At 38.1% G+C, this 15,274-nt stretch overlaps 1 pseudogene; it reads right to left on the bottom strand.

Annotated features, from left to right (window-relative positions):
* Positions 1 to 1,195: 1,195 nt before the first annotated feature.
* Positions 1,196 to 13,976, bottom strand: LOC141508595 (putative deoxyribonuclease TATDN2 pseudogene; annotated as a pseudogene).
* Positions 13,977 to 15,274: the final 1,298 nt, after the last annotated feature.

The following is a 15,274-nucleotide window of genomic DNA, read 5'->3' as shown; positions in this document are numbered from 1 at the left end:
TATCAGTTTCTTTGCTGACTTAGTAAGAAATTAAGACTCCCAATATCTTCCCTTAATTAAAGATTCAGGAGGACAAAGACCAGGATGCTAGAGGACTTGTCCTGACAGGAAGAGACTACAAGACTACAAGAGACTACGAGATAGTACTGGTCAAAGATGAGAGTCTTTGAGAAACAGTTTGGCAAATTAATATTGTGCAACTTTCATAGTCAGACCACAAAAGTACATTAATGATTTTCTCTGTTCTCAGTTTTTATATAAAACTTCAACTCTTTTCTGGTTCAAGCATGGTCATTTTCTGAAACAGTTATAGATTAGAGGTAAGATGTTAGAGAAGAAAACTTAAAAATGACATTTTATTTTAACTCTGTATTTTTAAGAAACTCTAAGTTTTAGGTTTGACATTCCTCAGGATTGTTTTTAGAGCCTATTGTCTATATAGATGTGAAAGTTAAACTTTCAAGTTTGCATATGCAGTTAGAGAAAACAAGTTATGTGAACCAGACAAAGCTACCTTCAGACTGATATCTATAAAAACACAGACCTTGAGGATGTCAGAGGTTAAGATACAAATCCTAATTTGAGACTGAGAATCCAATTTTTGATCAGAAACATAGGATGAAAGACTTTAAATGTAGACATTTGCCAATTTGTAAGAAATCAGGATTCCTGGGGATCTCCCCCATGTTAATTACAAACTACAAGGAAGTAAAAACAAGGAGTCAGATAATGGTCTTTTTTTCCCCCTATTTAAGAAGATGGCTTTATTGAAAACCTTTATACTGCTTAAGCACAGACTAGAATTTGTGGAGATTCAGTTGAGCAACCTTCTCTGCCCCCTCAAGTGCCCCAACTTTACCCTCCTCTCCCCAAAGTAGAAGGGCAGCATTGGTGAAGAGGCTTCTAAGAAAACCTCCCCCGCCCCTTTCCAAGACCACACCAGGGTCCCTGAAGACCCCTTTCAGAGTCCTAGAACATGCTATTCCAGTGTAGCCCCTATGATGAGGTCTCCTTGAAAGGTTCAGGGTAAGAGGAAGAAGGTTGTAAGCCACCAAAGTTCGCCTCAAGGAAAATCTGGCTTAAAGGGTAAATCCTATGTTTATAGTCTCTGTACTGGAAAAAAAAATGCAGTCAAAATTTTAGAAAATACAGTTTGTTGAAGATTTGTGAAAACCCTAACATCCCCTGCCTTCCCTCAAAGGCTGTAAAGATGGCTGGTATTCTGTCTCAAGGTGGCCAAGGTCTGAGAGAGTGGCTCACCTTTGACCTTAGCAATCTCTCAAACCGTGTGGAGGGCCAGACCTGGGTAGGCATACTGGCAAAGGCTCTTGGGGACCTGACGAGGGAGGAAATAGGGAGCATCAGTTTCCACAATGATTCTCTCCAAAGGTATCTGTTTCAATGCTTCCCTGGCTTCCCAGGCAGAAGAATAGGTCACAAGGGCTGTGAATCCCACAGAGAGATTGGGAAAGTGTTTCAACAGGGGTTCAATGATGGAATAGCTGCCAGTAAAGCAGTGCCTATGGATTTTATAGTCAGTAGGTACAAATTTTTTCATGATGGAGAGTAAATCTTCATCTGCTTCATGACAGTGTATCACCAAGGGTTTCTTCATAGCCACAGCCAATTGCAATTGCTTTTCAAATACCTTCTGCTGATCTGAGACAGGAGAAGTTCATTTATAAGAATAATCCAGTCCCATTTCTCCAAATGCAACAGCCTTGGGATGCCTCAAAGCCTGAAGGAGGTTTCTTTCTTGATGTTCATTGTAGTATCGAGAAAAATGAGGGTGACAACCAAATGCCCCCCAGACAAGGTCCTCTTTTAATAGATCCTCCTATAGGGTAATCTGGCAGGGTACGAGGGTCACAGAAGTCAGCAATGCAACCCTGGAACTCTTTTGGAAAGGAACTGCTATAAATCTTTCTAAACTTTGAAAAAGTGCCTTGGAATGACAACTTAGAATAAAGCATGTCCAAGTGACAGTGGGTGTCAATGAAGCCCACTGAATCTTGGCTCCCCCTGCTTTCTTGGTATGAAAAACTTGATATGTGCTCTTGATAACAATGAGGCACCTCTTCACGGAACGTTCTTTTCTTCCTCACCTTTTCTTCTTCTCATATCCAAGAAGAATGAAGTGAAGAGGATGTGTGGGGTTTGGCTTCCACCAGTTCCAAATCCTTAGAGGTATTTTTGTGGTTGCTATTAGCATTCTCAGTAGAATAATCACTGGGTTGGCTCATATTATATCCCACTGGGTTGGAAGCATCACCAATGCTCTTAGTGGTAGGATAACAGAAAGGATAGGGACTGCCAGCCCAGTAACTGGCATAATTATGCCAAGGGCTGCCATACAAGTGAGCTGGGTACATAACACAATCAGTAGTGGAAGATGAAGGCTCTGAAACTACAGAAAAGTTCAAAGAAACAGAATCCTCTTGGGAGAACCTGTCGGGGGACATATCTTCCATATGTGACCAGTCAGGATTTTCTATCACCAACTCCCTCTCTTTAGGCCTCTGTTCTTCTGCGTGGGACTCTGGGCTTTTTTCCAGGACTGTTCTCGGGTTACCAGGTGGCTTTTCACTTGAATTATCTTGAGAGTCCCTAACCATAATTAGGCTGCTGAGATTTCCTGGGGCTGCTCTATCTTCCCCTTGGCTGTTTTCTGGAAGGTCTTGCTGCGTTTCCTTAACTGGAAAGGAAACTGTAGCACTCTTCTTGCTGGATTCTTCTCTGCATCTAGGGCTGGGGTCTCTGCTTGGCTCTGGATTCACAATCTCTCTTTTTTTCTTCTTTCTTGGTATGGCTTTCCCCAAAATGCCCTGAAGGGCCTTCGGATAGATCACTGCGGGCCTCTGGTCCTTAACTCTCCTTTTCATCTTCTGAGCCACCTCTGTGTCCTCCACAGACTTCCTTTTACTCTTGGTCTCAGCTGCAAACTCAGAGCGATAGGATTCATTCCTGGGATTAATCTGGCGCGGGAAGGGCGCGGGGCAGGCGCGGTCCTGGGCCCCCGGATGGGGTGGGGGGTCCGCCGGGGCCCCCGCGCCCGCGAGGCCTGGTGCAGGCTGGGCATCCCCGCACCCTCTCCAGCCCCCTGCGCCCGCCCGCCGCGCCCCTCTCTCACCGGCTCGGCCGCCCCGGCCCCGCGGCCCCCAGATAATGGTCTTTGAGGAGCATTTGGGCAACTTGATATTGTGCAACCTTCATTGTCAGGCTACCAAACAAAGTTAATAATTTTCACTATTCTCTGTTTGTGCATAAAAGGTATATACTCTTTGCTAGTGCCATTCCCTCAAATGGCCATCACCGAGAGATTAGAGGTAAGATCTTAGGGAATAAAACGTAAAATGTCTAACCTATAATTTTTGTCACTTTATTTTTAACCTATAGTTTAAAGATTTTTACAGTTTTAGGTTTAACAGCAGCAATAAGAAAGTCTGCTTGCCTCACTTTTCTCAACTGTAAAATGAGGACTGTATTAGAGTTTACTTCCCAGGGTTGCTGTAAGGGGCAAAGGACATACTGATTGTAAAGCAATTAACAATTTGGTACTATATAAATACTAACTATTAGTGTTGTGAGGATGCCAGCAAGGAAGCCACCCTTAGGTTGTGACTTTTACCAGACTAATCCTCATCAGGTACTAATTAGCACCCGGGTACTACTCCTGTCTCCCACTGAGAAAATAGAGTAACTCTTAACTCATGTCTTTTTTAAAATGTCTACCAATCAGAATTGTGTTACCTTTGTCAGGGAAGGTGCAAATGATGCACAGTTGATCAATCAGAAGGAAGAACCAACCTCATTTATTTATTTATTTATTTTAATTTTTTTTTTTAGGTTTTTTTTTTAACAAGGCAGTGGGGTTAAGCGACTTGCCCAAGGTCACACAGCTAGGCAATTATGAAGTGTTTGAGGCCGGATTTGAACTCAGATTCTCCTGACTCCGGGGCCAGTGAAGAATCAACTTGATTTAACAGATCCTTTCTGCCCTCCCTCCCAGTCTTTGATTATTGAGGAATTTCATTGACTCAATTTATTGGTTTTTGTGAGCCTAATTAATGAATTGATCATGCTCAGGTCCCTGGCTTTTTTGGCTGAGACGGTCAGCTTGATCCATTTTACTAGCAGTTGTTAAAAGTTTTGGTTTCTATATTAATTTATATGATATGTGTAATGAATTTCATAATAATAATTTAGTTTCTGGTTATCCTTTTTCCAGGCAGGCTCTGGGACTGGGAGACAGTGAAAACAAAATCATCCATCAGTCATGACTGGTCCTTCCCTGCCCTGTGCTTGCCTGTATCAGTATAGTCTGCACTGTACTATAACCCCCAAACTTTACAATCAAGTTGTTCCCACGGGACTTGCATTTGGATGATCCCAAACTGATATATTCATCTATTGTATTTTCCTGAATGCTGAGCTTGACTTGGGAGGATCAGTCAAGCCCCAAATCTGATTGTGCTATGATCCACTGGTTCTCATTTATGATTATGTATAAAATATCTGGCTCCACTATAGCAAGGTGGAACTCCAAGAAATAATCACATGATCTACCAAACTGGATTCTTGCAAAGAAAGTAATTAATAAACTGTTATCTAATTTACTGACATTCTGTCTATGACCTGCTTTGTCATGCCCAGGTTAGAAACTGCTCAGTAAGAATTTGGTTAACAAAGTATATTCATTATTATTAATAAAATGTTATTTGGCCCTGCAGAAAACTATGACTCAGGGGTGGCTAGGTGGCACAGTAGATAGAGTACTGGCCCCGGAGTCAGGAGTACCTGAGTTCAAATCTGGCCTCAGACACCTAATAATTAATTAGCTGTGTGGCCTTGGGTAAGCCACTTAACCCCATTACCTTGTCAAATAAAAAAGACACCCTAAAAAGTAAAAAAATAAAAATAAAAAGAGTTAAAAAAAAGTGAATGTAAAAAAAAAGGGCAGCTAGGTGGAGCAGTGGACAGAGCACTGGCCCTGGAGTCAGGAGTACCTGAGTTCAAATCTGGCCTCAACACATAATAATTACCTAGCTGTGTGGCTTTGGCCAAGCCACTTAACCCCATTGCCTTGCAAAAACCTAAAAAAAAATGACTCAGTTTGCCTTTTATTCACTATACCAAAGTTACACAGCTAATAAATATTGGAAGTGAGATTGCAAGATTTCCTGGCAGTAAGCCTACAATTCACTCTACTCCATTCTACTGCCTTCATCCTGACCCTCCTCAACCCCCCCAATATTTGTTAAAGAGAAACCCAGGAGATTGCATTCATTGAGGGTACTGAAATGGATATAACCCTTGGGAATTGGGTTTTTCTGACCCAAGGAACTGTCACAGACATGAGCCTCAAGATGGAAAAACCAGTTGTTTGCTCTCTTTGGGTTGGGTGCAATTGACTCTGAGATACCCCACTTTTTAATTGGATTGCATAAATCAAGAGAAAATGACACACAAAAAAGCCAATCTCACCCTATAAGAATAACTCACTTGTTATTCATGATGTTTCTGAAATGGGAGATGTTGTCTCAACACTGAATGTATAAAAAATGGCCTCTGTCAGAGAGAAGATCCAACACATAGATTCACAGTATCTCAGGGTCACAAATTGCTCATAAGGTACTTGCTCTACACCTTACAGGTGAAGAAATACCTTTCAGCAGGGTTCATTTTTGTGCCGCTGGGTTTCTTGGTAGTCTCGAAGCCTAGCTATAAATAAAGCTAGAATAAAGTCTTTGAATGTATAAAATAAAACTCATTGAATTACAAAGGAAACCCATTTCATTGAAATATAGTTAATGAACTTAAAAAAAAACAAGTCCATAGATGCCCATTTGAAAGCCCCTTCTCTACAACAAGCCTGACAAAGGGTCACCTAACCTTCACTTGAATATTTTTTAAGAGAATAAAGCCTATTAGCTTCTGAGGAAGCCCACTTCATTATAGAACAGCCCTCACTGTTAGGAAGCCTTTCCTCTACATTGAGTCTAAATCTACCTCCCTTTAAAGAGAGAAAAGGGATGAGAAAAGAACCCATAAATGCAGCAATATTCATTTATTTATTTTTAGTTTTTTAGATTTTTCAAGGCAATGGGGTTAAGTGGCTTGCCCAAGGCCACACAGCTAGGTAATTATTAAGTGTCTGAGGTCGGATTTGAACCCAGGTACTCCTGACTCCAAGGCTGGTGCTCTATCCACTGCGCCACCTAGCCGCCCTAGGCAGCAATATTTATAACAGCTCTCTGTGGTGGCAAGGAATTGGAAACTGAGGCAGTGTTCATCAATTGGGGAAAAGCTGAATATGAATCAGATGGAATACTATCATGCTATAAGAAGTGATGAAAGGGATTATTTCAGGGAAGCCTGGGAAGATTTACATGAACTGAAGCAAAGTCAACTGAATTGAACTGAGAACAATTTAATCAAAGACAATACTAGAAAGACCAACAACTTTGAAAGACTTAGGAATTCTGTTCAACACATTGACTAACCACAAACCCAAAGAATTCAAGAAGAAACATGAAATTCCTCTCTAGATAGAGCTGATGGACTCAAGGAGAGACTAAGACAGAAATTTTTTTGGACATAGTCAGTGTGGAAATCCCTCTTGATTGGCTATTCATATTTGTAAGAGGAGATTTTGATTTTCATGTTTTCTCAGGGAAGGGTAGGAAAAGGAAGGGAAGGGAAACCTGAGATTTATGAAAATAAAATTAATTTAAATTTTAAAAAAAATATTCATCTTTGTAACTTCATCTTAAGCTTGCTCCCTGGGACTAAACACAACAATTTTAATTCCTCTTTCCAAATATAGATCTTTGACTATTTAAAGAGAGTCATAAAGTCCTAATCCCCAAATCTTCTCTTTATCCTCAAAATTCTATTTATTTCTACTAATCCCACCCAGCATGTTTTCCATTGCCCATCACTAGGCCCAGTCCTGTCCTGAGAGACCCCAAACAAAAATGGGTGGATAGTGATGGAGGATATGGTAGGATGTGAGAAGAAGAAACCTCTTAGAACAAGTGTCTGACTGGGATGGGATGGTATTGAAAACAAAAATTTGCAATGAATTTGAGATTCTTGACCTTGAAAGATTTCATAGGGAGCAGGACCTGAAGGCCAATAGTGTGTTCCATTAAGAGGGAGGCTCAGAATTCTACCCTATGGGCCCTTCTGAAATGGCCATAGTCCTTACATAAACCGTTTGGGCCTCATATGGAAGATTCAAACATTCTGGAATCATATGGTGGGAATACCATCATACTTATTGATAATCAATGGTTTTGATTCCATCCCGAAATCAGAAGCCTTGTCATGCAGTACTGGATATAGCACCTGAAGGGAGAGTTAGCATCATCATTAGCTATCAGATATGTAACATTTTAAGGTTTTCAAAACACTTTACAAATATCTCATGTTATCCTTACAACAATCCTGAAAATATGCTCTCTGATCCCAATATTACAGAAATCCATTTATTCATCATCAAGTACCCTTGCAACCTCCTCCCTTGGGTCATGGCTCTTGCTAGCCAGGCAGTTGGGAAGGCTAGGCTAGCTTCTTAACTACAGTTGATGATATGAGGTTCCTTTTTTTTTTTTTAAATTGATTTTTTATTTTGTTTTTCTGGTCACATACTATGGTTGATTTTCAATATTCATCCTTTGCTAATTTATAAGTTACACGTTTTTCCACTACCTTCTTTTTCTTCCCCCCTCCCCTTGACAGAGTCTGATAAAAGTTATGCATGTACATTTGTGTTGAACATATTTTCATAGTAGTCATTTTGTGTAAGAGGAATTATGGCTAAAGGAAAAGAAAGAAAATATGAGATAGGAATGAAAACCATAAGAAAAGTTTAAAAAAAAATCTGTGTTTTTTTTTTGTTTTTCTTTTTTCTTCTCCTGAATGTGGCATTGTCCACAACAGGTCTCAAAGCGTGATCTCTGAACTGTTGAAAGAAGCTGCATCCATCATAGTTGATCAACTCACAACGTTGTTGTTGATGTGTACAATGTTCTCTTAATTCTGCTTCTTTTGCTCAACATCAGTTCATGAAATTCTTTCTATGCTTCTCTAGAGTTCGACCCCAAAGGATATTAATAGGCAGTTTTCAAACAAAGAAGTTAAAGCTATATTACATTGACTAAGATGACAAAAAGGGAAGACAATTAATGTAGGAGAGGTTGCGGGACAATTGGAACTATTGATAGAGTTGTGAACTAATCCAACCAATCTGGAAAGCAATATGGAACAATGCCCAAAGAGGAAAAAACTGACCATACCCTTTGACCCAGCAATACCAATACTAGGCCTATATCCAAAAGAAATCATAAAAAATGGAAAGAGTTCCATGTGTTCCAAAATATTCATAGAAACTCTTTTTTTTTTTTGCAGTGGCAAAGAATTGGAAATTGAGGGGATGCCCAATGATTGGGGAATGGCTAAAAAAGTTTTGGTATATGAATGTTATGAAGTACCATTGATATATAAGATTAATATGTAAGGTTCCTTTAAGGAAACCATCCAAGTCCCCTCCAGGCCTTTGGAAATCCCAGTGTTTCTGCATGGGGCTCACCTTGAAAGACTGGAAGAATTCACAGAGGAGAGAGAACTGAAGGGGTCAGGACTGGTCATGAAACCTTCCTGGAATGAGGGATGGGTCAACCCCAGTTGGGACTTAAAGAATTGGGAGACCTGGAGAATATGGAGAATTGGGAGAAAGACACTGACACAGGGTGAAGTCCATATGCTAGCAGACCAGATCTCTTTATCTTTTCCTCTTCTTCGTTTTCACATCTGATCCATCTTGTACAGTCCCATTCACCTCTAGTCAACAAGAACCTCAGGTGCACAGAAGATAGAGGTAGTATTATGCTTGAGCCAATGCTGGAGTCCTGAGGTCCTCTTTGACTCTGGATTCCCCAGGTAAATATTTAAATAATATCTCAATCAATAGGAAAGTAGGGGGGCGGCTAAGCGGAGCAGTGGATAAAGCACTGGCCCTGGAGTCAGGAGTACCTGGGTTCAAATCTGGTCTCAGACACTTCATAATGACCTAGCTGTGTGGCTTTGGGCAAGCCACTTACCACATTTGCCTTGCAAAAACCTAAAAAAAAATAGGAAAGTAGGATCTGAACTAACATAACCTGTTAGAAGCACACATCAGAAATAAAAGATGTGGGAAGAAAGTCTATAGTTATTCAGGTATTGGGACAAGAGGGTGGAGACCAAGGATTAAAGTAATATTATTGAAGCAAAATGGTAAATGAGTTTAAGAGGTTTCCTGGCAGTGTGCATAGGGGCTGTTGAAATGGTGAAAAAGAAATAAAATCCCTTTCTTCTTCCTCCTCCCTCCTTCTGGAGAGTAAAAGTGGGGAGGAGAAGATATCCTTGGAAATGGAAATCATTTCAAAAGCAAAATTCAATGAAGCTTAATAGGGGCTCCTTCCATGAAAGTGGCATTGAAGGAAGGAAACACTGGTCCTTTTCTTTGGGAAACATTATCTGACCCCTTGTTGAAGGGCATATACTTGGAAAAGATAGAGCAAATTTTCTTTTGTATTTTATTTTTTTCCAATTTCATGTAAAGATAGTTTTCAACTTTCATTTTTTGTAAGATTTTGAGGTATTTTCTCTTTTCCCAGAAAACAAATAATTTGATAAAGGTTATACATGAATGTATAATCATACTAAACATTTCCATATTTAGTAAAGAAGAATCTGAGCAAAAGTGAAAAACCATGAGAAAGAAAAAGCAAAATTTTAAAAGTGAACATATTATATTTTGATCTGCATTCAGACTCCATAGTTCTTTCTTTGGATGTGGATGACATTTTCCATCACAAGTCTTTTAGAATTTTCTGATCACTGTATTGCTGAAAAGAGTTAAATCTATCATAACTAATCATCACCCAATGTTGCTGAACAGTGAACAGTTTTCTGATGGTTCTGCCCACTTCACTCAGCATCAGTTAATGTAGGTCTTTCCAAGTTTTTCCAAAATCCACCAGCTCATGATTTCTTATAGTACAATAGTTCTATTCATTCATACATCATAACTTGTTCAGTCATTTCCCAAATGATGGGCATCCCCTCAATTTCCAGTTCTTTGCCACCACAAAAAGAGCTGCTATAAATTTTTTCAAACTTTATTTTACATTTATTTTACATGTATTTTTATTCATGTAAGTCTTTTTTTATGATCTCTTTGGGAAACAGACTATTGGTAGTGCTGAATCAAAGGGTCTGTACAATTTGATTGCTATTTGGGCATAGTTCTAAATAGCTCTGCAGAATGGTTGGATCAGTTTACAACTCCACCAACACTGCCTGGTTTTTCCCCATCACCTCCAATATTTATCATTGTCCTTTTCTATTATAATAACCAATCTGAGGTGATACCTTAGAATTATTTTAAATTGCATTTCTGGAATCAACAGCATTTTAGAGCATTTTCATATGACTTCCATATAGCTTTAAATTCTTCATATGAATACTACTTGTTCATATTTTTTAACCATTTATCAATTGGATAATGATTTATATTCTTGTAAATTGACAAAATTCTTTATGTATTTCAGAAGTGAGTCCTTTATCAGAAATCCTGGCTAAAAAATTATTTTCCAGCTTTCTGGATTCCTTCTAATCTTGGCTGCTTTGGCTTTGTTTGGGGAAAAAAAAACTTTTTAGTTTATATAATTAAAAAGATTGATTTTGCATTTTATAATTTTTCTGTCTCTTGTTTGCTTATCAATTCTTCTCCTCTCCATAGATCCAACATAAACTATCCTTGTTCTCCTTCTTGGCTTATGGTATCACCCTTCATGTCTTAATTATGTAACCATTCTGACCTTGGAATAAGGTCTATTTGACCTTATCTTGGAATAGATGTTGGTCTATGCTTAGCTTGTACTATTCTATTTTCTACTTTTCCCAGCAGTTTTTTGACAAATAGTGAATTCTTATCCCAGAAACTGGTGTCTTTGGTTTTATCAAGCAGTAGAATATCATTATAATCATTTATTGTTGTTTCTTTTGTACCTAATTTATTTCACTGATCCACCACTCTACTTCTTAGCCAATGCCAAAAAATTTTGATGAATGCTGCTTTATAATATAGTTTTATATCTGGTATCTTTCTTTAGACCCTCTTTCTTTGCATTTTTTCATTAATTTTCTTGAAATTCTTAACCTTTTGTTCTTCCAAATGAATTTTGTTACTATTTTAGCTCTATGAAATAGTTTTTGGTAGTTTGATTTGGATGGCCCTAAATAAATAGATAAATTGAGTAGAACTGACATTTTTATTATATTAGATCAGCCTACCCATAAACAATTGATATTTTTTCCAATTGTTTAGATCTGACTTTGACTGAAAAGTGTTTTGTAATTGTGTTTTTAGCAAGGTTTTTCTTGGCAGGTAGACTCCCAAATATTTTATATTGCCTATAGTTATTTTAAAAGGAATTTCTCTATGTCTTGCTATATCTGCTTTGTGTTAATACATAGGAATATTGATGATTTCTGTGGGTTTATTTTATATCCTTAACTATGCTAAAGTTGTTAATTATTTCAAGAAGATTTTCATTTTATTCTCTAGGATTCTCTAAGTATACAATCATGTCATCAGCAAAGAATGATAGTTTTGTTTACTCATTGTCTATTCTAAATCCTTCAATTTCTTTTTCTTCTTTTATTGCTAAAGTTAACTTTACTATTATAATTTTGAATATTGGTGGGGATAATAGACATTCTTGTTTTACCCCTGATCTTAACGGGAATTATTCTAGCTTATCTCCATTACATATAGACATACATATATGTGTATACACACCTACACACACATATGTATATGATTTTAGATAGATACTGCTTTTCACTTTAAGGAACTCTCCATTTATTCCTAAGCTATATAGTGTTTTAAATAGGAATGGGTACTGTATTTTGTCAAAACTTTTTCAGCATCTATAGAGATAATCATATGATTTGTTAGTTTTATTATTGATATGATCGATTATCCTAATAGGTTTCCTATATTAAACCATCCCTGCATTTCTGGTATGTCTTCTCTTCATAATATATAATTCTGGTGAAAAATTGCTATAATCTCTTTGCTAATATTTTAAAATATTTGCATAAATATTTATTAAGAAAATTGAGCTATAATTTTCTTTTTATATTTTGATTCTTTCTGATTTAGGTATTTGTGTTTTAGGTTTACTATTTATTGTTTTTTATGTATGTCTTTATATGTATCATAAAAACATTTGGCAGTATTCTTTCTTTGCTTGTTTTATAGTTTATATAGAATTTGAATTGATTGTTGTTGGTATAATTCACTTGTAAATCCATCTGGTCATGAAAATTCTTAGTGAGTTCTTTGATGACTTGTTCAAGTTTTTTTTATAAAATGGTATTATTTAAATATTTTATTTCTTTTTATGTTAATCTGGGCAATTTGTATTTTTGTAAATACTCATCTATTTCAGTTAGATCACCAGATTTTTTTTTTTTTAGGTTTTTGCAAGGCAAATGGGGTTAAGTGGCTTGCCCAAGGCCACACAGCTAGGTAATTATCAAGTATCTGAGACTGGATTTGAACTCAGGTACTTCTGACTCCAGGGACAGTGCTTTATCCACTGCACCACTTAGCTGCCCCTAGATCACCAGATTTAATGGCATGCTGTTGAACAAAATAGCTCCTAATTATGGCTTTATTTTCCTCTTCATTGATGATGTATTCACCGTTTTCATTTTTGATTCTTGTAATTTGGTTTTCATCTTTTTTTCCCCATAAAATTAATTTTTAGTTTTTTTTATTGGCCAAATAGTTTTCTTATTTTCTTTCTTTCCTTTTTTTTTAGGGTTTTTTTTTTTGCAAGGCAAATGGGGTTGTTAAGTGGCTTGCCCAAGGCCACACAGCTAGGTAATTATTAAGTGTCTGAGACCGGATTTGAACCCAGGTACTCCTGACTCCAGAGCAGGTGCTTTATCCACTACGCCACCTAGCTGCCCCTCTTACTTTCAATTTTGTTAATCTCTCCTTTGATTTTTTCACAATTTATAATTTGGTATTTAATTGGGAATTTTAAATTTATTCTTTTTCTAGCTTTTTTGATTGATCTCACCTTTATTTTATTCAAATAAGCATTTAGAAATATTGACCTACTTTGTAACCCATAAACTTTGGTATGTTGCTTCATTATTGCCATTGCCTTGGTTGAAATTATTATTTCTATGATTTGTTGTTTGATCTATTCATTCTTTAAAATTAGGTAATTTAGGTTCCAATTAATTTTTAGTGTAACTTTCCATGGCATTGCATCATGTTCTGAAAAGGATACATTTAAAGTTTCTCACTTTTTGCATTTCGCTGTGAGATTTTTGTGCCCTGATACATAATCAATTTTTGTGTAGATGTCATGTATTATTTTTTTCATAAAATTTGATAAATATTTTTTAATCAATGAACAAAATCTCTCACCCGTTTCCTCCTTCCCACCTCTGAAAAGGAAAAAAAACCAATACCCCTAATTGGGCAAAATACCTGCCAACAGGTCTCATATTGAGCCCCCTCCCTTGTCAGAAGGTAGACAGTATTCTCCATTCCTAGTGCTCTAGGTTGGTCATGGTATTGACTTGAACTAGGAGTAGAGTCTTGGTGAGAAGTCCATTACATTTCCAGATGTTCTCAGCTCAGAGTCGGGGAGAGGCATTTCTTGAAACTGAGTTAGACTAGGCTCTACTGGGAGAGAGGAGTCCAGATGTGAGATGCCCTTGATTCGTCTCGGGGCAGCTGTTCCGACATCAGCTCGGGTCCAAGGTGTGGGCGGCTAGTACCACCCGAGCACACATTGCACCACATCCAGTCCTCGGACGCAGGCTTCGTAGCTCCCATAGATGTAGACAGAATGTTTCGTTCCCTCCGTCTTGATGCTTATGCGAGTGCGAGTGAGCATCTGGATTGCCTTTATAGTAGCGCCCTTAGGACCAATAAGCAAGCCCACCAGACGCCTGTCCACCGGCAGACGAAGTGAGGCTGTGGCTGCTCTCCTTCTGAGTCTTTGGTCTTGTGGATTTTCTCTTCAGCCTCGTAGGCTTCTGCTGCTTCTGCTTCTTGAGCTTCCTCATCCTCAGCCTCGTGGTCCTCCTCCTCTGCCGCGGGCTCCCTGTAGTCTGCCTGAGCCAGTTGGTCGGGGAGGCTGTATTCTTGCTCCGTCTTTCCGGCTTCCTCCTGAAGGTGGCTCATGCTTGCAGCACGGCGTGACAGGTAAGGCAGATAAGGCAGGAGTTGGCTCGATGTCATGTATTATTGAGAAAAAGGTATATATCTTTCTATCCCTATTCAATTTTCTCCAGAGGTTTATCATATCTAACTTTTCTAAAATTCTATTCACCAACTTTACTTCCTTTTTGTTCATTTTATGGTTAGATTTATCTAATTCTGAGGGAGGAAACTTGAAGTGCCCTACTATCTTGCTTTCTATGTCTTCCTAAAATTCACTTCACTTCTCCTCTAAGAATTTGTATGCTATAACACTTGATACATCTATATTTTGTATTTATATTACTTCACTGTCTACAGTACTTTTTAGTAAGGTGAGGTTTCCTTCCTTATCGTTTTTAATTAGATCTATTTTTGCTTTTTTTTTTTTTAGGTTTTTTGCAAGGCAATGGGGTTAAGTGACTTGCCCAAGGCAACACAGCTAGGTAATCATTAAGTGTCTGAGGACGGATTTGAACTCAGGGACTCCTGACTCCAGGGCCAGTGCTCTATCCACTGTGCCACCTAGCCGCCCCACTATTTTTGCTTTTGCTCTGAGAGCAGCATTGCTACTCCTTTTTTTTTTTGATTCAACCTTTTCCCTTTATTCTGTGTGTATCTTTCTGCTTCAAATGTGTTTCTTGAAAACAACATATTGTAGGATTTTGGTTTTTAATTCCCTCAGCTATCCACTTCCATTTTATGGGAGAGTTCATTATAGTCTTATTTACAGTTAAAATTACTATGTATTTTCCTCAATTCTATTTTTTCCCTGTTTATACTTTTCTCTCTCCTTTCACCCTGTCCTTCCTCACCAGTGTTTGCTTCCAACCACCACCTCTCTCAATATGCCCTGCCCTTTAACAGCCCCTTCTTCCCTTTTCTTTTCCCTTTTCCTTCCTAATTCCCTATAGGGTAAGATAAATTTTTAGACTCAACTGGGTGTATATGTTATTCCTCTTTGTGTCAATTCTGATGATATTAAGATTCACT

Source organism: Macrotis lagotis, chromosome 1 (genome assembly GCF_037893015.1).
Source record: "Macrotis lagotis isolate mMagLag1 chromosome 1, bilby.v1.9.chrom.fasta, whole genome shotgun sequence".
Taxonomy (NCBI): domain Eukaryota; kingdom Metazoa; phylum Chordata; class Mammalia; order Peramelemorphia; family Peramelidae; genus Macrotis; species Macrotis lagotis.
This window is presented reverse-complemented; position numbering and strand designations above follow the sequence as displayed.